Here is a 24,087-nt window from a genome sequence, read left to right as displayed (position 1 = left end):
TACCCCTCATGACTGCATGGGCTCTCCATCCCTGTCCTAGTAGATATGCAGCCATATTCTACTCCTGGCGGCGTCCCACAATACATAGCACTGGCACTTACGCACTGTCTGGTATATTGCAAATCCCTTAACTGCTGTTTCCACCCTCTTCCCCACGCTGCCGGCGGGGCTCTTGCCCCAACCCTCGAGAGTGCTTTGAGAGTCGTCTGGTCTCCCCCACCTCTGCGGTCCAGCCCCTCCTTCGTCTGCCGCCACCTGCTGTTCCCCATCACCGCCACCTGGCCCCACCCATCATCTGAGCCACATCACTTATCATATCTTCTGCATAAACTGGCTGACATGCTGGTCACCAGTCGGCACCCTGAGCCGACCAGAGGAGGATGGGTTTCCCCCTTGAGCCTGGTTCCTTCCAAGGTTTCTCCCCATCTGCCACAGGGAGTTTTTCCTTGCCACTGTTGCCTTAGGCTTGCTCCTGTGGGGGTTTAGGCTAGGGCTGTCTGTAAAGCGTATTGTGACAACTGTTGTAAAATACGCTATATTAATAAAATTTGATTGATTGATTGATACTCTTGCCTGTACCAGTCGTAATGGCTGTCAGATGTTCTGGTCTAGTACTGGCCTTCCCACAAATGAAACAGTCTCTCCGTATGTTAAATGATGTTGTATCAACCCTACTCAGTCTTCTTGATGATACTGGTGCAGATATGCTGTCACTCTCAACATTTGCAACTTGCTGCTCACTGATGTTGGTCTTACTGGAGTAGTTTGCTCTACATGATACATGATATGATACCTTTATTTTGGAGGAAAGTATGTCATCTGTATATGGAGAGAGGGTTTTATGAACATCATCACCTCTCTTCTGAGCAACTTTAAGTATGCGTTGGAGGCCTCCTACTGTGGGCTTTTTGACGTAGGGATCTTGTTTCTTGCCTTTTTCTAAATGTTTACCACAGATGATACAAAGATTTGGATCCAATGTCTGTAAGACACTCTCCATAATTCAAGAGACTAGTAAAAATGAAAAATATACATTTCAGAATTAGTATTTTCATACACATGTAATAAAATGTTGAATTATACATGTAGGGTACACTATTGATGTTAGCAGTAAGAATTGTGCTAATCGTAGCCTACTCAGTGGGTAGTGTACTTGTTACTAGTTAAGCTAGGCTATTTAGCTACTTAGATTATGCTAGGTCACTCTCAGCCTTTTCACATCACATAATATTTACAATGATTTACCTGTCAGGTTATGAAGATATCCATGAAGACAACAATACAGCTATAGCAACAGCTGGATCCAACCAGTAGCCTAACAGTAGCCAAGCGTTTTACATGATATCAACTCAAACAGACTTGATTCAGTTGATTGATTTGCTGTTAGGATGACCTTGAGCATCAGATGAGTGGAGCTTGGTTTCCCTCAGCCAGGCAAGCTAAATCATTCACATATTAGTAAGTTTTTCTCTGCAGTAGCATAACTTATTCTTTAGTTGGATTTGCGTCTTTCTCATTTTCTTTTGTTTGGGACATTTCATAAATTTCATTGACTTTTACTCAAGTGAATTTTCTCTGTAGTATTACTTCTGCTTGAGTTGAATTTTTCAATATTCTTCTCACCCCTGATAATGACAATGGGTATTAGACTGGAGACTTCATTATGTCAATGTTTCGTTTTCTTTTGTTTGGGACACCTCATACATTTAGTGATGTAACTCCCTGACTATGCAAACTACATTTACACATGTGGTATTGCTGGATTCAGTACCACACCTTTCTAATGAGCCCTCATCTGTGTTTCTGTGACAATCCATGGCAGAGTTACTACAAAGTAAATGAGAACATTCTGCATAGATATTTTTTTACATTTCCGCTTATTTTAGGTATGTGTTCATAGGTCTGTATTTCCTACATGCATCAATATATTCACATTCAGGTTTTTTCCAGGTTAAGCAACTTTCTGACTGCTAGCATGTCAAGTTTGAAAGCTCTCGGAGCTTGTACTATTAATCTACATGAGTTTATATGTCTCAACTCCCATGCGGCCAGGTAATATCTTGGTTCTTTTTTAGTTTTGGGGTGTATAACAATGTCTATCAATTTAACCATTTTTGCAGTAAAATATTTTTATACAAGAATCCATTTCATATATATCTTAGAGATGAGGAAAAACATTGTTGTGTTTTGTTCTACCGCCGGTAGGGGTATCTCAAAAACTAAAGCCCTTTTAACACCAAAAGCCTTGTCATATAGTTTTTGATTAAGACACACCTTGGTTGCTTCCTGATGGGAAAGGTGTTCTGGGATTGGATTACACCAAGTAAACGTTTACTAAAGGGGGTTAAAATATTAAAGTAATAATCTCGAAGATTTTCATTAAAATAAATGTCTGTTAAGTCACTATCTATCGCTGAATTAGGTAACACAGTGGTGATTGAGCCTATTATTATAATAATTTATGATTAAAGAACTGGGTGTCTGTGGCGACATTCCCGGAAAAAAATCACAAGCGGCGCATAGATAGTGACGCGTTTTCATCACCCATCAGTGGTTGGTCCGCCAGAGAGGGTAGGCGGAGCTAACACAACAGGCTTGCTCTTCAACTCATTTGTGTGTGAGCGGCATACTGTTTTTTCCGGTGTCTGCTACTGTTAAAGGTGGGGGGGTTATGGAACCCTAATAAGTTTTTGTGTAAAATGAGAGGTCTTATTATTTGTTGATGTAGATTTCGTATTACATTTGATGACAACGTAACGTTACTAAATTACACAGCTATTTGCACAGCTAACGTTAGCTACCGGACCATGTCAATAAAGGCAACATTAGTTTAGACAACGTTGCGCACAGTATCCATCTCTCATATCAGGTAACGTTGCGTTAGCTAGCTAGCTAATGTAATTAACACAATCTAATGTCAGCTAACAATTAGAAAAAACGCTAGCTAACGCTACCGACCGGTACCGACCTCGCAAACCATCTCTCGAATGCAATGCTACATTGTTGCAGCGTTGCAATGTAGCTAACTAAAGGCCAGTTCAGATCAATGATTTGCAACGAGACTGGATGCAACATGCAAAATTCCAAGACGTCTGATTGTAAACGTTCTAAAACTGCATTTGGTGATTTGACAAGGTGGGTCTTCTGAGACTTCAGGCAACGGCTTCAGAGGCTCTGCAACTAACCAGTTCACACCGCTGCAATTTCTCTGCAACATTCTAAAACCGTTTTATCTCGTTGCGAATCATTGATCTTAACTGGCCTTAACGTTACCGTTATTTACATTGCCATCAAGTTCATCAATATATAAGCCAGGGTATAGGTGGAGCAGAGCGGGTCTGATTTCTGTGTAAAGATGTCAAGCCGGAGAAAACTAAATAAAAGAATACGGCAGTATGGATTAGCGTCCTATTATTTTATTACGCTTCCTCATATGTTCCTTCAGCCTTATGCCCTTTTTTGATGAAATCTCCTTTGTTTTTGTTTTATTCTTCTTATTCTGATTGCTAATTTAACACCCAGCTCAGCTTTATTCTCAAATAGTTTAGCTAGCAAAACCAGAAACAAGGCTGGTGTTTCAAAAATATCACACAACAATCATTCACGATGATGATGCACGAGATACATAATTGCACGAGCCACAGCGAATCCCGCGAATTCTTCTCTGCAGTGTAAATACGTTCATACCGAGCAAAAGGTGGATAAAGAAAGTTTGTGGAAATTGATCATCACTAATTCTACCCCAGGTCTGCTACAGCATTTTAACCTGGCTCGGCAGTGTAAAGACTGAGAATGAGTATGTACATAACGTTACTTGTATAACAACAATTTTTTATTCAGTAAATAAGTGTAATAGTTGGCGTGGCCCAGGTGCCAACTTACTGACGTCACACAGGCGGCACTGGTTGGATCCGGTTGGATCTATGGGAAGTGAGGTCCAAAAACACACCTGCAATTACCGCTTCTTGCCATTGGTACCGCCAAAGAGAACGAAACTGAAATCTTCGAGATTGTAACTTTAACTTTCTGTTTAATAATCACTATAATTGCTTATGAGACCACAACAACGTCATTATGTATTTTCTTTATTCAATGTCAAGTGATGTAAATTATTTGTGTATTAATGATGAGTGAAGAATTATTTTAAGAATTCTAAGTTAATAATGGTATGCTCCGGAACCATGTCAAATAGAATTCCTCTGGCACCATGAGGTCTCTTTGACTGATGACCCATGAGAGCAAGGTAACGCCATTTTGACCTCAGAAATATTTTTATTAAAACTCGTACATAAGCGTGCAATTATAGTTCATCTTGCAATGACAGAATGTTTAGCCATCCCATAGTCTGTCAAAGTATTTTTAAGTTGCATTCTGTCATGCATTTTTTTAAATTATAACTATTTGCCAAAGTGTTGCCATATGGTACTAGCCAACTAAAGTCTTGGCCAAAGTGATAATACCATGCCATTCACAGAATAATGTATATTTTATTTTATTTTGTACCGCATAGGAAAAGTACATGTGCTTTACATACATACATTGAAAGATATTTTGGATATTTTAACAGGCGCCGTTGAGAGCGAGCCTGTTTCCAACAATATCCATTTATTGCGCCATTGAGAGTGAAGTAGCGAACCTGTTTCCAACAATCTTTTTATCTCTTTGTACAGGTATGTTTTGTGCATAATGCATCTAAATTTTCCATGTCATTTTATTTTCCTATGCAATATTTGTGCTGTATTTTGTTTTAAAAAAATCTTGTTATACAGTATATGTTCTGTATATCGGTGCACGTGTGCACCATGTGGTCGCTCTTTGACTGATGACCCATGAGAGCAAGGTGCCGTTGAGAGCGAGCCTGTTTCCAGCAATATCCATTTATCGCGCCATTGAGAGCGAAGTAGCAACCTGTTTCCAACAATCTTTTTATCTCTCTGTACAGCGTAATGAATGCAGATCCAGCGCAGCAGTTGTCATGTCATCTTTATAAGAAAACAACGCAGAGACAACCCCGATACACAGTATAGTTTAACCTGCTGTATATATGGAATCTCTCAGTATTTCATTGCAAACTAAAAAAGAGAAAATTCCATTTGTGGCTCTTTATTTCTTCCAAAATTAAGAATATAAACTAATCTAAATTAGTATTGTAAATGGTACAAATGTCTTGCTTCATTTAAGCATTAAATAGGGTACCCCCTAAATGGGCAGGGCCAGATTTGCCATGTGCGCTAAGGGGTTAAAATACTCCAATAACAATTAACCTATGACAAAAGTGAAGCAACTTATTTTCTGAAGCAGTATTTACAGTTTTCTATTTCAAAATCTTACCAGTATTGCAGTAATAACAAAGAAAAATTTAACTAGGGTGTGTGGTGGTATATATCCAGATACAGTGTTTGTTCTCAGAATATGGACACATCCTGTGGTCTGGAATTTGACTTGTCCTTGTCATTTCCAATGCTAACCGTGTGTAGCAGCCCCACAAGTAGCTATAGTGTAGCCCAGAGAAGGAGAGTTTGACCAGTTTAAATGAAAGCCAGTACAGGGTTCACACAGGTTTTGTCAAATTATTTTAAAGATCTTTTTAATGCCACATGAAATTAGATTTAAGAGCCATGCTGGTACACAAAATACAAGTGACAAATCTGTATTCACAACTGGATACACTAAGGGTTCTGAAATTACTAATGGACAGGTCATGTAGAAAGACACCAATTACTTATATTTTGGCCAAATGAGTTGATTAACGCTGGAAGTAGATTCAATACAACACATGCAACATGACACTCTTCATGTGCTAGCATATTGGTAACAAGGACATGCTGTTATGTTTGACAAGTCTGAATGAGTCACAGTGACTGCGTTTACATGCACACTAATTTTCCACTATTATTCCAAATATGACAATATTCCGAATTTGATACGGGTCATGTAAACAGCATATTCCATTTGGATGTTCTGAATTAGGCCTTATTCCGAATGTAGCATTTTCCAATTAAGACATGTAGAATATGCCAATATTATTTGGTTTTTAGGAGCATTCTTTGGACATGTATACAGTGCATTCGGAATATGCGTCTCAATTGGGGTTTTTACCACAGTTTGCGACACAGGGCCTCTTGCCTGTTTACAGTCAGCTCTGTGCATTGTAAACAAACCAACTAGCCAACAGTTTGCAAGGCTGGGGTAGAGATGCATGCATAAAAGAAAAGCCCACATTTCTGGTCAAGATGATTGTCAAGGTGATTGAACGAATGAAAGAGGGAGGCTTTGTTCGCACGGTCGAACAAGTCCGCCACTGGTGGAAAACTTTGAAAAAATCCTATTTTGACGTAAATACATGTAAAAATAAATAAATACGTGTAAAAATCCTATAAATTCCTCCGTAGGGCATAGCCATAGGACGTACGTCATTACGTTAATCGGAGTATGCACGACTGCATGTAAATGGGAATATTAGTGGAATATTCAGTGGTGAAACGATTGGCGACTCCACATGTATCAGAGGAGGCATGTGGTAGTCTACACCCTCCCCAGACCAACAGAAGGTAGCGCATCGACCAGGACTGTGATACACACAGGGAATTGGTATAACGACTAAATTGGGGAGAAAATGGGAGAAAAATGGCAACAAAAAAAAAAGATCAAAAATGATTGTCAGCAAGGTGAGGATTAATTGAAATGTTTAATTTTCCGAACCCAGCTGTTTTAACCGTTAACACCCTTGTTTGATGTCCAGCACTCTAAATACTGAAGTGCATCAACCTTTAAAACACCTCACTTATCCAACATGTAAAATATATTGTGGAGGGGTGGTGTGGTTAGGGCGCCATCTGCAGGTGGAGAGGGAGCATTTTAGCTGGCCTACAAATACAGCTGTTTGGGATTAGGATTAATTGGTAATTGTTTACATGCTCTGCCTGCAGTGAGACTGAGGGCTGGAATGAGAGACGCACGTGGGAAGTGACGTGCTGTTTAATCCCCTTCCTGACCGCATGTGAATATGCAACCACGTGATGGCGCATTGCATTCTGGGTAGTGATCACCATTATTTAGGATACACCTCTTTGTTTACATTCATTTTGATTACAGCATCCATGAGCACACAGCGACAACAAACACAAAGAGTGGTCGAGTGATCTCAACGAGCTACCACCAGTAACATTTCCAGATGTGTTTTCCTACCTTGTTTGTGGTGTGAGCACTTACACATTCGAGTAGTTCATAAATTATAAATCTCTTGAGGCCCACCTTCAGTTTACAAATGGATGGGTTCAGGACCTGCAGATTTTCGGAGTCAATAACCAGAAAACCGTCGTTCGCACAAAGGTAGGTAATCACCACTCACCACACACACACCTCTCTGTGTCACCACTCTAAACTCAACAAAACAACTTATTTTTCCAAGGCCAACACTGCATCATATTTAGTCGTTACAGTTTGTCTTTCACTTTGGCCACATTTTGGTTAAGTTTTTTACTTTCACTAAGTGTGCTTTCCAGCCAAAACACTGTTGTTGTTGCTGTTGTTTCTGCACTGTTTTGGACTAGTTTCTGTAGTGGTGATTAGCTGTAAATGTGAAGGCTATTTTGATTGTTTTTTATCATTCATTTTACACTTATTTAAATGTTATTTATGTCTTAGGTTTTGCACTCTTAACGCCTCAATGAACCTCCGCTCAAGCCATGGGTGATCCTCAGTTCCAGTGGCCAAGTGGAGTGTGCACACTGCACATGCATGACTGGCATAGCAGAGTCTTGCACATATTTATGTTGGGCCTCTCCTGTCTAAAATTGTAGTAGCAGTGCGGATATGGGGGACCAAGACAGTCACTGACGTTCCAGCCTACTGGATGATGCCCACTAGTGTGGACAAGGTCCAAGAGGAGGTGGGATACAAGATCGACTTCTCCTCTGATGCAGCTAAGAAGACACTCAACAAGTGCATCAGTGGAGAGAGAAGAATATCAGGGATATAGACTCGTGTTGGCTGCAGCGTGACCCCAAAAAAAACACTTTCGGACCTGTCACCCTTACTTCAGATTTTGCACACTCACAGGAAAGCCGTTTGTCTTTCTGGAATGGAGGACTACTACCATCATTATGCAGACCCTGTTAAGCCACCTTCAGCAAGTGAGCCATGGCTATGATTTTCCATCATTTATTATGGTAACGTGTTATGCAACATAAGAAGGCCACTGTTCTCAGTCACATGCTTGTCACTGGCACAACCTCCCCACCCTTTGGAAATGAAAGAGATAGCTCCCTGTGGTGTAATGCCAATAAGATACTTTATGGTGTGCTTGTGTTTGTAGCGGTAAAATGTCTTGTGTGCTCTAGCTTTCAGATTTGATGCTCTCTCAATGTTAATTTCAAAGCAGTCCACAATAACTGCAACATGCCAAAAGTCTCCACAAACTGATGTGGTATGCTGCCTTGCAAGCAATGTCTCTCTGGCCAGTGCACCAAAGGGCTGAGGTGTGTAAACAGTGCACCTATGGTGTCTCTGAACATGGTGGACAGTCTTTCGGTCTATGCAGAAGAGGTGTGCAATGTGCTGGATTGGCAGTTTCAGCCTCAGGCACATCAGAGTTAAGAGGAGCATTTGAAAAGGAGAAAGTTTTCGGCCTGTCTGTGGTAGGCAGGGAAGAAGCTGCAACAGCACACCCATCACAACAGCGAAACATGGAAGCCCAGTGTAGTCCTTGACCTTCACGTCATCATCTTTCAAGAAATGCTCATGCATCTTCTTTTGGGAGAGCTCTTCCTTCAGTATCCTGTTCTCGTCCAACAAGTGGTTAATTTCGGCATGCCTGCGGCTACAAAAACTGCATTCCTGCTGTTCTCCAGTGTTGTCCTTTGATGCAGCTTCATCCACCTCTGACCTCTGTGCAGCTTCATCTACCTGTGATGTCTGTGAAGCTACATCCGGTGGTGCAGCTTCATCCATCTCTGATCTCTGGCCAGCTAGATCCGGTGGTGTTGCTTCATCCATCTCTGACCTCTCTCCAGCTACATCCTGTGGTGCTGCTTCATCCATTTGTGCTGCACGTGCAGTGTTGTTCCCTGTGAGAGCTTGCTGTTTCATTGTTCTCTGGTTAAACCGCTCAGTGTGCATTGCTTTGGCTTCTGTGTGCCCGAGGTGTAATGAAGGTACCCAGTCAGGATGACACTGTAGCACTTCATAGGCTGGTTTGCCTGAAAAAAAACACACAGTATTTATTTGATTAGTTATGTAGCTATGCAGCCAGCTAGTTGTGCAAAGTTAGCTGTGTAGCAACAATCCAACAACAAACAACACAGCTTGGCTACCCTATGCCATGTATGCGGAGCTAGCGGTAACCACATAACAGTTAAATGTGTTTTGATTATAACTTACGTGTGTGAAAATGCCGTGAAAACACAAACATGTGTCAGGAAATATTGCTGAAGGTGATGTTTGTTCGTCTTACAGCTGCTACGCATGCCATGTGACGCCTCTTTGTTAACTCGGCGACCTGAGTTCCATTGTTTTGCTTCCAAGCTGGAAAGCTGAAAAATCGCACTCCATTGGCAATCCGTTTCCCACGCCGGTCGTGACAACGGTTATGGCAGTTGATAATACAGTAAGTATTCACCATTCCACTCTTCCATGTCCTAAAATGCCACAATGCCTTGCGTTACTCATGCCATTCTCTCTGTGTTTTGTATCGAACACACAATAAAGCCAGTGTGCGTTTAAAAACGACGGATTGTGTGGTTTGTGGGGAGAAGGACTGCAGAACTTGTTACATATATTTATTTAATTTGATTTGGTAATTATTATCAAAGATATGAATTATCACTCAAATCACCAAATTCATTGATAGGCAGAGCAAACTGTTTGGATCAACCTTTATCAAAATGTACAACTACCAACCAGGTGAAAATTGAGAAGTGTCTAATCAAAAGACAAGGTTCAACTACCTTAAAACAAGAGTAAGCTGAGATCATTTTTAAACCACTGGCAGGTATTTTTAGGCAGTCCTTAGAAACAGGAGAAATACCTGAGGACTGGATGCGTGGTAATATAATACCAATATATAAGAACCATACTGATCCAAGAAACTACAGGCCTGTAAGCTTAACTTCCATAATATGTAAAATACTGGAATCTATCATTAGAGACAAGTTGGAAGTATTTCTTTAAAATAGCAACATCCTAAGGGATAGCCAGCATGATTTTTGTAAGGGAAGGTCATTTCTGACGAACCCTTTGACATTCTTTGAAGAAGTGTTTTGATTATAGCAAGGCGTATGATATTATCTACTTAGATTTTCAAAAGGTATTTGATAAGGTACCACATGAGAGACTTGTTAGTAAAATGAAGACAGTAGGAATTAGTATTGTATTTAAGACTGGAATCGGAACTGCCTACAGGGTAGAACACAAAGAGTAGTATTAGGAGGAATATTATCTGAGCAGGGAGCTGTTAGAAGTGGAGTCCCACAAGGATCAGTCCTGGGACCACTGCTCTTCCTCATTTATATCAATGACCTCGACAGGGACATAGAAAGTACATTAGTGTCAGGGTTTGGCAGGTAGGACCCAAATGCAGAGTAAAAAAACACAGAAAGTCCAAAAGGTATATTTTAAACGAAGGCTTTAATTTCAACACAGAACCAAGAACAAACAAAAGGCCACCAAGGGCAAATACAAAAGAAAACTAAAAAATACTTAGAACAGAAAAAACGAGGAACTCAAAACACTAGAAATCCTTGAAAACACACGAAGCACAAGGAACACACAATGAGGGCAGAAAACAGTCAGGACAGAACGCAGGCAGAACAGAGGCAGGTAGAACACAAGCACAACACAGACAGGCGGAACACAAGCAGGCGGAACACAAGGAACCAGCACCCGAGTCAGAGAAACAAAGAACTTAAATAGACGGGGATAACAAGACACAGGTGAACTCAATGCACAAATAACCCAGAGGGGGAAGGGATAACGAGACACCATCTGGCGGCCCAAAAAGGAAAAACAGAAACAAGAGCAGAATCCTGACAATACCCCCCCCCCCCCATAAGGGACGTCTCCCGATGTCCCAGAAGACTGACCTGGGGAGGGGGTGACACACAGGATGGGACTAGACTGAATGGGAAACAAATGGAACAGGACAGGACAGAAACAGGACCGGACTCAAGACTGGAACGGACAGAAATGGACTCGGGACTGGAATGTACAAAAATGGACTCGGGACTGGAACGGACAGAAACAGACTCGGGACTGAGACAGCACGGGATCCGGACTGGACTGGAGACAGTATGGGATCCGGACTGGACTGGAGACAGGTCGGGATCTGGACTGGACTGGAGACAGGACGGGATCCGGACTGGACTGGAGACAGGACGGGATCCGGACTGGATTGAGGAACAGGGGCGGAACCCGGACGGGACCGGGCACAGGAACAGGGGCGGAACCCAGACGGGACCGGGCACAGGAACAGGGGCGGAACCCAGACGGGACCGGGCACAGGAACAGGGGCGGAACCTGGACGGAACCGGGAACAGGAACAGGGGCAGAACCTGGACGGGACCTGGCACAGGAACAGAAGCGGAATCCGGACGGGACCGGGCACAGGAACAGGAGCAGAACCCGGATAGCGCCGGGCACAGGAACTGGAGTGGGACCCGGACAGGGCCAGGCACATGAACTGGAGCGGGACTGGACTGGACAAGACAGGAACTGGACTCAGACAAACATGGAACTGGGCAGGGAGACCTAACAAATAGGTAGACAAACCGACAGGCAGGCAGGGACACACACCGCAAGACAGACAGATACACTAAGCGACAGACAGACAGGGAAAGAGAGGGGCGAACCCAAAGACTGACAAAGGGACTGACAGACGGGCAGACAGGACAACAGGCAGGCAGACTGACATACAGACAGACAGGCAGACAGGCGGGTATACAGACTGGCCGACAGGTCGACAGCCTGAGGGGTGGACAGACAGGCAAACATACTGGTTGACTGACAAACGGGTAGACAGACAGACAGATAGGCATGCAGGCAGACAAACAATGGGGTAGGTGGACTGGCCATTAAACAGTCCAGGGGATGGCCCCATCCCTAAGGGGGAATGCCCTCCAGGGTGTGGCCGTGGAGGTGCTCCAGGGAGCCAGAACACAGGAGGGCCATTGTGCTGACTTAAAGCATCCACGAACGGAGTCAGCGAGGGAGGTGCACCAGGCGCTAGGGTGGCATACTCCGGGTAACTGGACGGCCAGGGTTTCTGGACCCTGGGCCGGGGAGGCTCTGGAACACTGGGCGGTAGGAGCTCTGAAACACTGGGCTGGACAGGCGGCCCCTGCTGGATGCTGGACTGGGCAGATGGCCCCTACTGGACGCTGGATTGGGCAGGCGGCCCCTGCTGGACGCTGGACTGGACAGGCGGCTTCTCCTGCACACTGGGCAGTGAGGGCCCCTGGACTGAAGGCACAGGGACAGTAGAAGGCACGGGGAAACTGGGCCGCAGTGAGAGCTCGGGGACACAGGGCAGGGCAGGCAGCTCCTGCTGGACACGGGGCGGGCCAGGGCAGGCAGCTCCTGCTGGACACGGGACAGGGCAGGCAGCTCCTGCTGGACACTGGGCAGCAACAGCTTTGGGACACAGGACCAAGGAAGCTCTTGGACATCGGGCACTGAAACCTCCTGGACATTGGACCGCGGAGGCTTCTGGACACTGGGTGGTGGAGACTTCTATTTATGCTCTCGAATGTAATTCTCCCACCAGAGAGCCGAAGCCATGAGGGCTTCGAGGTCTAAAGATCTGTCAAGCCCCGAGTGAAATATCCCGCCCAGAAGGGCGTCCCTCAGGCCGTCCCTCATGACTTCATTTCTGCCTATGCCTCCCTCCTATCGCTTCAGTTCCTTGCCCTCACAGAGACCTGGATCACACCAGACAACTCTGCTACTCCTGCTGCCCTCTCGTCCTCCTACTCCTTCTCCCACACCCCCCGACCATCTGGTCGTGGTGGTGGTACTGGTTTGTTGATCTCCCCCACTTGGAAATTCTCTGTTCTCCCCCTCTCTGATCTGTCTATATCCACTTTTGAATATCATCCTGTCTCTATCGCCTACCCTACTAACCTCTATATTGTTGTTATTTATCCTCCTCTGGGGCCCCTAGAAAGTTTCCTGGAGCTAGACACCCTGCTCAGCTCTTTCCCTGAGGACGGCACCCCGCTGATCCTCCTGGGAGATTTCAACATCCACCTAGAGGCCTCCCAGTCTGCTGCATTTCTACCACTACTCCAATCCTTTGACCTCTCCCTGCAACACTCTCCCCCAACCCACAAGGCAGGCAACCTCCTAGATCAGATCTTCCTGAGGAACTGCTCCAGCTCCAATCTCACGGTTACCCCTGTGCATACATCTGATCACCACTTCATCTCCTTCTCCCTCCCTCTTGCTCCCCATCCTCCCTCTCCTCCTCCCACCCCCACTGTCACTGTCCGCCGTAACCTCCGCTCGCTCTCACCCTCTTCTCTTGCTCCCAGAGTCACTGTTTCCCTCCCCCCCTTCTATCATTCTCCAATCTCCCCACTGACTCTGCATCATCCACCCTAATTTCATCTCTCTCCTCAGCACTCGACTCTCTCTGTCCTCTTGTCCCTAGGCCAGCACGCTCATCCCCTCCCAGTCCATGGATGTCTGACACCTTACGCACCTCCAGTTTCCGCGCTGCTGAGAGGAAGTGGGGGAAATCCGGGACCCATTTGACCTTTCAACCTATTAGTCTCTCCTGACAGTGTTTTCCTCTGAGGTCACTGCCGCCAAGGCAAATTTCTATCAAACCAAAATTCTAACCCTCGTCAACTGTTCTCTATTTTTTCCTCTCTCCTCAGCATGGCTCCTCCCCCACCTCAGTCCTCCTTCACTGCACATGACTTTGCAGTATTCTTTGATGAGAAGATAGCAGACATCCGCAGCTCCTTTGCCCCCTCCGCCCCCTCTGTGCCCTCCGCCCCCTCTGCGCCCTCCCCCTGTTTCTCCACAGCCTCTCCCCTCACAGACTCTGATGTTTCCCAGCTCCTGCTCTCCCACCGCCCTACCACCTGTGCTCTTGTCACTATCCCCTCATCTCTCCTCCAGGCAATCACACCAAATATCCTCCCATTTGTCACCTCCCTTGTGAACTCCTCCCTGTCTTCTGGATGCTTCCCCTCATCCTTCAAGAGGGCCCACATCACCCCACTGCTGAAGAAGCCCACACTAGACCCCTCTGTCATCCAGAACTACCGACCGGTATCTCTCCTTCCTTTTCTATCCAAAACACTTGAATGAGCTGCATCTAATCAACTCTCTGCTTTCTTTTCTCAGAATAACCTGCTCGACTCCCACCAGTCCGGTTTCAGGCCCGGCCACTGTTAGTGAGTCACTTCATGCCGCACAAGTAGCCTCCCTCTCCTCTGTCCTGATTCTGCTAGATCCCTCAGCTGCTTTCGGCACTGTGGAGCACTCCATCCTCCTGTCCTCCCTGGCAGCAACAGGGATCTGCGGCACAGCCCTTGACTGGATTGAGTCCTATCTCTCCGATCGCTCCTTCCAGGTTGCCTGGGCTGGTAGAGTATCGCTGCCCCGCCCCCTTGCCACGGGAGGTCGCCAGGGCTCAGTCCTTGGTCCCCTTCTCTTCTCCTTATACACCACATCCCTTGGCCCTGTAATCTCTGCCAATAGCTTGTCTTATCACTGCTATACTGACGACACACAACTCTTTCTCTCCTTCTCCCCATCGGACACACAAGTTCCTGCACACATCTCCACCTGCCTGAGGGACATCCAGAGCTGGATGGACAATCACCACCTGAAGCTCAACCCGGGTAAGACGGAGCTAATCTTCATTCCTGCTCTAACCTCTCCCCTCCTTGATTTTTCCATTTGCCTAAGGGACACCTTAGTTAAGTCATCACCCTGTGCCAAGAATCTCGGAGTGGTGGTGGACAACAGGCTGTCCCTCTCCAAGAACATCGCAGCAGTAAGCCGGGCGTACAGATTCTTCCTGTACAACATCCGGAGAATCCGCCCCTTTCTCACCACCTACTCAACCAAACTCCTGGTCCAAGCAATGGTACTATCCCACCTGGACTACTTCAACTCTCTTCTGGCTGGCCTACCGGCATCTGCTATCAGACCCCTGCAACTCATTCCGAATGCTGCAGCTCGTCTGGTCTTCAACCTTCCCAGACACTCTCACGTCACCCCCCTGCTCTCTACCCTCCACTGGCTGCCCGTTATGGCTTGCATCAAATTCAAAACTTTGGTCCTAGCATACCAGGCAGTCAAGGGATCAGCCCCAGCATGCCTCCACAAGATCTTCAAACCCTACATGCCAGCCAGATCCCTCCGTTCCGCTACCTCAGGACGCCTGGAACCTCCCCCTCTTCGCACTTGCGCTTCCCGATCACATCTCCTGTCTGTTTTGGCTCCACGATGGTGGAATGACCTTCCCGTGGAAGTCAGAATAGCTGAGACCCTGACCACCTTCAAACAATGACTGAAGACTCACCTCTTCAGGCTGCACCTCTCCCCATCCCTCCCTACCTCCCTGTAGTCTCTAATTGACTATATAATCTTAGGGTTGTAGCTAGGTAAGCTGTTTATCTTGCACTTATGCCTACTCAAATATTGCTTGTTTTGTTTGCATAGACTGATTTGTTGCTGTTTTCATTGTGTTAATCAGATGAACCTACAGGGTTCAATTATACTATGTGGTCGTTCCCTGCACTTGAAACTGTACTTCCCTCTAGGGTTTTCAACACACCTGTTCCTGGTTTTGGTTATACACTTTGTTGTGTGTCGCTCTGGATAAAAGCGTCTGCCAAATGCCTGTAATGTAATGTAATGTAATGTCCTGGAAGAGTTTGCAGAGAGATTCTTTGGGCCATCTACTCGGCCACGTACTCCTCCGCAGTATGCAACCCCTGGCGGACGCTGACACGCTCTTACCTTACCTCCAGCCCAGACAAGGGGGCCTGTCCTGAGGCAGGGCGGGTTCAGGGGGGCCTATCAGGGACCACCGGTTTACTCCAAACCGGTGGCATGCTGAACAAAAAAAAAAAAAACACAGGAAAAAAAAGGCTCAGCTGGGTCCGACATTGGCTGGATCCTTCTGTCAGGGTTTGGCAGGTAGGACCCAAGCGCAGAGTAAAAAAACACAGAAAGTCCAAAAGGTACATTTTGAACGAAGGCTTTAATTTCAACACAAAACCGAGAACAAACAAAAGGCCAAGAGGGGCAAATACAAAAGAAAACTAAAAAATACTTAAAACAGAAAAAAACACGAGGAACTCAAAACACTAGAAACAAACTTGAAATCCTTGAAAACAAACAAAGCACAAGGAACACACAAGAGGGCAGAACAGTCAGGGCAGAACGCAGGCAGAACAGAGGTAGGTAAAACACAGGCAGAACACAGGCAAGCGGAACACAGGCAGGCAGAACACATGCAGGCGGAATACAAGGACCCAGTACCTGAATCTTCTTCTTCTTCCTCTTCTTCTTCTTTGGGGTTTATTGGCGGTTGGCAAACAATTAATTGGTGCATTACCTCCACCATCTGGTATGGAGTGTGAATCAGAATGTCAACTCATATCCTCTCAATCAAATTAGTAACTCTAAGATACTGTAATAGGATTCGATAACACACTTCCTGAGCTCTTTTGTAGAATACCTTTTATATCGAATTGTACATTTATCTTTCTAAGGTTTTGAATCAGATGCCTTCTTTCTGTCTCATATTTCTGACAGTGTAGCATAACATGTTCTACTGTTTTCGATTGCCCACAGTAGTCGCACCTGCCTGTATTATGCTTACCTATTTTGAATAGTGTACTATTCAGACCGGTATGTCCAAATCTGAGTCTTGATATTATTGTCTCATCTCTCCTGTTCCTTCCTGCATCTCTCATTTCTCCCACTTTCCTTTGAACTCTGTATAACCATCGTCCTTCCCTCTCTTCTACCCATTGCTTTTGCTACCTTTTCTGCAATCTCTGCTTAATAATGCCCTTGGTTTCTGTCTTGCTTAAGCTAACTACCAATGTGATTATTTTTTGTGGCCTCCTTTGCAACCTTATTTGCAACCTGCCATCTCATTTCCTTTGATACCAATATGTGTTGGTACCCATAAAAATATTACTCTAAGACCCATCATTTGAATTCTGTATAATGTTTGTTGTACTTCTATCAAAATATCTACTGCCTGAATGACTGTACGGTAAACTGGCTAATGATGAACTTGAATCTGAACAAATGATTGCTCTCAATGGTCTTATATCCTCTATCCACTGCACTGCTAACAATATTGCAAGCATTTCCTCTGTGTAAACTGATACTTCCTCACTGATCCTTTTCCCTACTTTGACACGAAATTCTGGAACAATAAATGCTACTCCTACTTCATTAACTAAACTCTTTGATGCATCTGTGTAGATCTGGATGTAACTGTGGTAACTATCAATATATGCCTGTGTGGTATGTGAATTAAAAATAATGTCCCTATCCTTGTTCTTCTTTTCTAATAATGTAAAATCTACTGTGGCGTCCAGAAGTATCCAAGGTGGTATTGCTGGCAATGGTACTGTTGGACTAAATTTAAATTGAACTACTCTACGTTCTATTGCTTTCTGTGTCATTGTCCATCCAAAGCTTTTTGTTTCCCTCCTCTCTTTTTCCCAACAAGGTTTTAAAGTGTCTTTCATTGGGTGATCTTAACTATGGCCCTGTAAATTAACCCAGTAATTCAGTGATAGCTGTATCCTTCTCATTTCTAGTGGCATGTCCCCCATTTCCACCCAGCATCCGAGTCAGGGAAACAAAGAACTTAAACAGACAGGGGGATAACAAGACACAGGTGAACTAAATGAACAAATAACCCAGAGGGGGAAGGGATAACGAGACACAGACAAAAACAATGATTGAATAATTTAACACAATAATACAATAAAACACAGTGGAAAGCAAAGAAATACAAAAACTGAGAAGTCCCGCCATCTGGCGGCCCAAAAAGGAAAAACAGAAACAAGAGCAGAATACTTACAATTAGTCAAATTTGCAGATGATACAAAACTGGGAGGCCCAGCTAATAGTTTGGAAGGTACTAAAGTAATTCAAGAAGATTTAAATAAAATCCAGAAGTGGGCAGAAACCTGGCAAATGACATTTAATATAGCCAAATGTAAAGTTCTGCATGTGCGAAATAAAAACATTAGGCAGGATTACTTTATGGGAGGAACAAAATTGAAATGTGCTTAATTTGAAAAAGACTTGGGAGTAATGGTTGATCAAAGCCTTTCTGATTCTATGAGGAAAGACTTAAGATGCATAACCTCTTCAAGCTTAGTAAAAGGAGACTCAGGGGTGATTTTATTGTTGATCCCCTTTATGAATTTAAACGCCTCAAAGTGAACTACAATAGATTCTTCAGGTTGAGTTCTGTTAGTTGAACGAGGGTACATAAATGCAAATTAACAAAAGGTAAATTCTATACATTAAGAAGAATTTTTTCACGCAGAGAGTAGTCAATGTGTGGAATAGCCTGCCAGGTCACGTAGTAGAGGCAGAAACTGGAGATTTTAAAGACTAGGCTTGATACAGTGTTAGATACTATCTAGTCTGCAGGTAATCAGAGCACTAGTTTAGTTAGGAAAATGGTGAGCATTGTTGGGCTGAATGGCCTGTTCTCATCATTATATATGTTAGGTTGTGTTATGCAGGCCTACACATGATACAATATTGAGACAATTAGATTTTGGGTATTTGTGTATCAGATCCTCCCATTTTACAGCCTGCAACATGAATGTAGCCTAAATCAAAAATATAAATAAAAATTTTGTCACATTACCACCAGTGTTCAATTTCTACTTTGAGCAGAGGCTCACTTTTCAAAGCACGTTATAGCCTTCGCAAATGCAACTGAAATAAGGTGGACCTGAAATTTTGAAATATGAATCAGGAAGTCAGCTTCAGCACATCTATGTACCTTACATTGCTTTCCTTACCTCCACACAAAATACCCTGTTAGGCATGCATTGTGACCAAGCACAGTAACAATATAACAATATTAGGCTAGCATTAGCTAGCTGACTTGCTACCTACTGTAGGTAAATACTTGACAATAATAAATACTTGTTTCCGACATTGTGTTTGCAATTGTTGCTAAGGAGGGTGGCGGGGCTTCAATGAGAGAATGATGTCAGACTGGACAAAAGGCGAGTTCCATCTAGCCTTGACTGCGTACTCCCTGCTAAATAAATACTTTTCATGATCCATTCTTTGGGTCAAATGCGAACACAACATTATAAAAAGTGCCAGTAGTCATCAAAGAAACCCTAACCCTAAACCTAACCCTAACATTTTTATGGTCTATGAAAGCTGTATAAGACATTTTAATACCTTTCAAGGCCTTTAATTTATGTAATTTTAAAGACTTTTTAAGGATCTGCAGGAACCCTACAATATTTTTTTTTCTTAATAAAGTTATTTTTAGTGTAAAAAGGTGATGGTAGACTTAATTATTAATTACATCTAAAGTAATCAACTGCTTATGTGCAACCCTTATTAAAATAAATTATTTCCTAATGAATGGCTTTCAAAATCAAGCCCTGGGTAATCATCAAATAATGGAGTTTCTTGCTCCAAGGATCTATATCTCACCATCCAAGTATCTGAGCCTGTACTCTACAAAGCAGGGTTATTATAACTTCATCCTGACTGTAAATGTATCGATTAGTGGCACAAAGTAAAGACATGCTGCACTTTGTCTGCAACCTTATATGCTACCTTTACTTTCCCATATTAGGAGCAAGCTTGAAATTCTTTCGTCATTCTCTGAGGAAAGTTACATTTTGTAACATGATATGATCTAAAGGATATCCTGGCTCAGCTTTGTCAATGTCAAAAAATAGGGAAAAATCAATGGCATTAGAGGGTGAAGTAATCCTGTTTATGATCCATATTCCTGAATCAACTTAAAGAATCAACACATTGACTGATATATGGTGGGTGAAGTGCTGTGGTAGTCAGTACTTGCCAAATGTGACTAATGGGAATTGCTTTCTTGCTCAAATGGGGTTGCTTTAATTTTAATTGGGCTTTACCTCCTGGCTGGTGAACACCCAGCTATGTCCAACCCCATGCAAGAATCAGCTTTAGAAAGAACCTTACAAGTTCGGCATAGCCAAAAGGACAGTCTGACAAACTTGACAGACATTTTTAAAGACATGTTTTGCATCACTTGTTTGGCTATAGATCAGAATGGCTTGATGTCTTCGCTCATCTTGGAAAACTGAAAAATTATTGAAGACCTTTCATGTCTGAAATATGTATAAAGCGCGAAATACTTAAAATCATCAGTTGGATAAGTCTGCCTGTTTGTTCAAAAGAAAATGTTTATATTACCAAAGAGAGAAATATGAGGTACCTTTTGTCAAAAAATGATTGATTGATGCCCCGCCCCTTGCCCCGCCCCCTTAATATTTCACCCTCTGATATGGTCCGGTTTTCTATGATGTACATATTGTCAAGATTTGATTGATCAGTTTGACCTTTTGACCTCTGATATGGTTTGGTTGGTGAGGGATAAGGGTATGGGGAAAGGGTGGGGTTGTGGCTGCCAGATGGTGAGGATAAAATATAGAAAAAATTTTTTTTTGATAAATAAAATAAATAAAAATAAAATAAAAAAATTTCAATGTTCAGAATGCTTGGTGTAACTATACTCCTTGTGGGGCAAAGTGTTTGTACAACTTGAAACTTAAAAAAAAAAAGTTTTATCCTTTACCAGTAAAACAGGCAATACGTGAGAATATGTAAGTAACTAAGTTTTAAAGCAGTGCTTTGGACGTTAGTTTAAAGAAAACAAGCCCAGGCATGTATGCATAGTCTTAAGTGTTAAAGGAGTGTTAAAGCGGTATAAGAGAGCACAGAGAACATGAACTCACAAATTTTACATGCAATTAATGCTATAACTCAAAACAACACCCCACAAGCTGCTGAAAACATTCCAAATGTTTTTATAAACCCAAATCTGTTACAACTTGTAAATAATATTAACCACGACATAAACGACATGCATGAAATGGCTGGAGATTACTTTGATCGGTTGAACGAGGCTTTGGCAAACCTTACCGCTGGTGATGGTGCACTAACCCCTGCAGCAGACTCTTTTGGTTTTCTGAATGATGCTTTAGATCGACTAAACCAGGAAGGGGGGAATCTTAATGAATTACCACTAACGCCTACAGCTGATAACCCACAAGGTTCTGGTGATGTGCATGCTGCTGCTGCTAATAGTAATGATGATGTTGGTGTGGTGACTTGTGGTCCTGACATGGTAGTGGTGCAAAGGCCCTCCTTTAATTGTGTCGAAATTAGGCAACGGTTTAACTTTGTATCCTTACACGACGTGAGCAGCTATGAGGACTTCTATAATGTGCTGCTAAACTTACTAGATAATTTATTGCGTAGAGCTATGCAGTTGGCTAGACCCAATGATGTGATTCAGCTGGAGTTGCGTGGTGACTCTCTGTCTGAGGGTGCGTCCATAATTGCTAATGGCGGTAGTGTCGATCTGGACACATTTTTGGGAATGGTTGAAGAGCTGGTTCAGAGCAATTTTGAAATCCTTTCTGATGATACATTGGAACTGGTGGTTCAGATAGTTCAAAACCCAAATGGTGGTGCCCGTAGAAAAATAGCCACATGTCTCAGAAATGAGATTTTAAGAAAAAAACTACGTCATCTATTTGTAAGTCACAACGCTGAGAATAACCTCTGCTTTGCCATTTGCTTGTCTCAAATGTTAAACCCGGAATTTACGTTAGAGCGGGTGGAGCAAGACGCCATACATTTACAGACGTCTGTAGGCCTGGGCGTGCAGGATATGGTGTCTTTTTCAGACATACAAAAGTTTGAACAACTGTTAAAGGTCAAAATTGTTGTGTGGTACCGTAATGCTCAGAATGTCTTTTGCAAATTTCAAACAAACCCAGAGCCGCATCCAAAAACCGTGTTTTTGTACCTAGAAAACAAACATTACTTTGGTATAAAGTCGTTGAAAGGTTTCTTAGGCAGTGCGTACGTGTGTGATTACTGCTACACGCCTTTTACAGCAAAAGCTAACCACCGATGTAAATACTACTGTAATGTTTGTTTTAGTGCTGAATGTTCTTCGCACCCTTTAAAATCGGTAAAGTGTAAAGACTGTGGACGTATATGTCGGTCAGCCTTTTGTTACACAGCGCATAAAGTCGCCAAACTGAATAATGCTACATGTAAAATGAGCGCCCCATGCGACACACACAAGTATTGCGAACAGTGTGGCAGGATGTACATCGTCAGTGCTAAAAAACCTGTAACACATCGTTGTAGTGTGCAGCGTTGCGTCAACTGTAATGATGAGCTGGTTGCTGATAGTAGACATGATTGTTACATTCAGCAAGTCAAACCTGAACAGCCGAGCGAGCGCTATGTGTTTTACGATTTTGAGTGCCGACAGGATGACAGTGTACATGTCGCTAATTTTATATGCTGTATCGATTTTAACGGGGTGCGTTGGACAGCAGCAGGTGACGGTTGTGTGGAGGCCTTTTCCCGTCGGTTCCGTACCCCGAAATACAAAGGGTACACATTTATTGCACACAATTCGAAGGGTTATGATGGCTACCTAATCATGCAACACTTAATTAAACAAGGCGTCACACCATCCATTATAGCTCAAGGCAGCAAACTGCTTTGTATCACCGATGATGCATTTGAACAGCGTTACATAGATTCCCTCAGCTTCCTCACAATGAAGCTGAGCGCCATGCCATCGGCTTTAGGCTTTGAAAATGCCAAAAAGGGCTACTTTCCACACTTTTGGAACACAGTTGCAAATCAGAATTATACAGGCCCGTACCCACCACCTTTATACTATGGTTACAATACCATGTCAGAAAAGAGGTCTGAGTTTATGCAATTGTACGCAACCGTATCTGGAAGGGTGTTTGACTTTCGCAAGGAGATGTCTGAGTATTGTATTAATGACGTGGTCATTTTGCGGGAGGGGTGTCTGAGATTTAGACGCGAGGTACTCAGCTGCACCGGTCTTGACCCTTTTCAGGGTGTTACAATAGCTTCTGTATGTATGAAACAATTCTGCACAAGTTTTTTGCCCAAAGACACACTGGCTATCACTACGCCTGACAATTACATTCTCAAGCAAAAGTCTTTTTCAACACCGACAATTCAGTGGTTAGAATATCTAAGCCATCGTGACAATGTTTTCATACAACATGCTTTGAACCGGGGGGAGGTTAAATTTGGGCCGTACTTTTTAGACAGGTATTCAGAGGTGGGGGGTGTACGTACAGCCTTTGAGTTCCTCGGTTGTTCCATGGTTGTCCTCAGTGTTTTGATGCAAACACCTTTAATCCGCTCACAAAACAAGATTTTGGCTCCATGTATCGAAAATCTCAAGAAAAAATTGATATTCAGCGTAACACCTACAATCTGCATGTGGTTGTTTGGTGGGAGCACGAATGGGTAAGACTAAAAAAGGAGAGTCCCGAGGTACAGACATTCCGGCATTGTTCTGATTATCCAGAACGTCTGGAGCCTCGTGATGCTCTGTTTGGAGGTAGAACTAATGCTCTTCGACTTAAATAAAAGGTGCAAGAAGATGAGCAGATACATTACTATGATTTTACCAGGCTCTACCCTTTTGTGAACAAGACTAAAGTCTAACCTACAGATCACCCCACCATCATCTTCCGTGACTTTGAACCGATCGAAAACTATTTTGGTCTGATCAAAACCAAAATATACCCACCTAGGGATCTTTACCTACCCGTGCTACCTTACAGGGTGTCTGGATTTAACCATTTTATTTTATTTCATTTTGTCCAAACATGTATAGTTGTTGTTGTTTAAAAAAAAAAAAAACATATCTCAGATAACAGTTCTTTTTTTAGTTCACTGTTTATTTGCACAAATTTAAAATCAACAAAGGAAAAGAAACTAGTCAGCAGAAAATCGTGTAATAGTGACAAGAAACCCTAAGGGGCTTATGTAAGGTCT

At 43.3% G+C, this 24,087-nt stretch overlaps 1 pseudogene; it reads right to left on the bottom strand.

Annotated features, from left to right (window-relative positions):
• Window positions 1-8,166: 8,166 nt before the first annotated feature.
• LOC135258632 (uncharacterized) lies at window positions 8,167-9,209 on the bottom strand (annotated as a pseudogene).
• Window positions 9,210-24,087: the final 14,878 nt, after the last annotated feature.

This window comes from Anguilla rostrata, chromosome 7 (genome assembly GCF_018555375.3).
Source record: "Anguilla rostrata isolate EN2019 chromosome 7, ASM1855537v3, whole genome shotgun sequence".
Lineage (NCBI taxonomy): Eukaryota > Metazoa > Chordata > Actinopteri > Anguilliformes > Anguillidae > Anguilla > Anguilla rostrata.
Note: the sequence above shows the minus strand (reverse complement) of the source record. Positions and strands in the feature narration are given on the sequence as shown.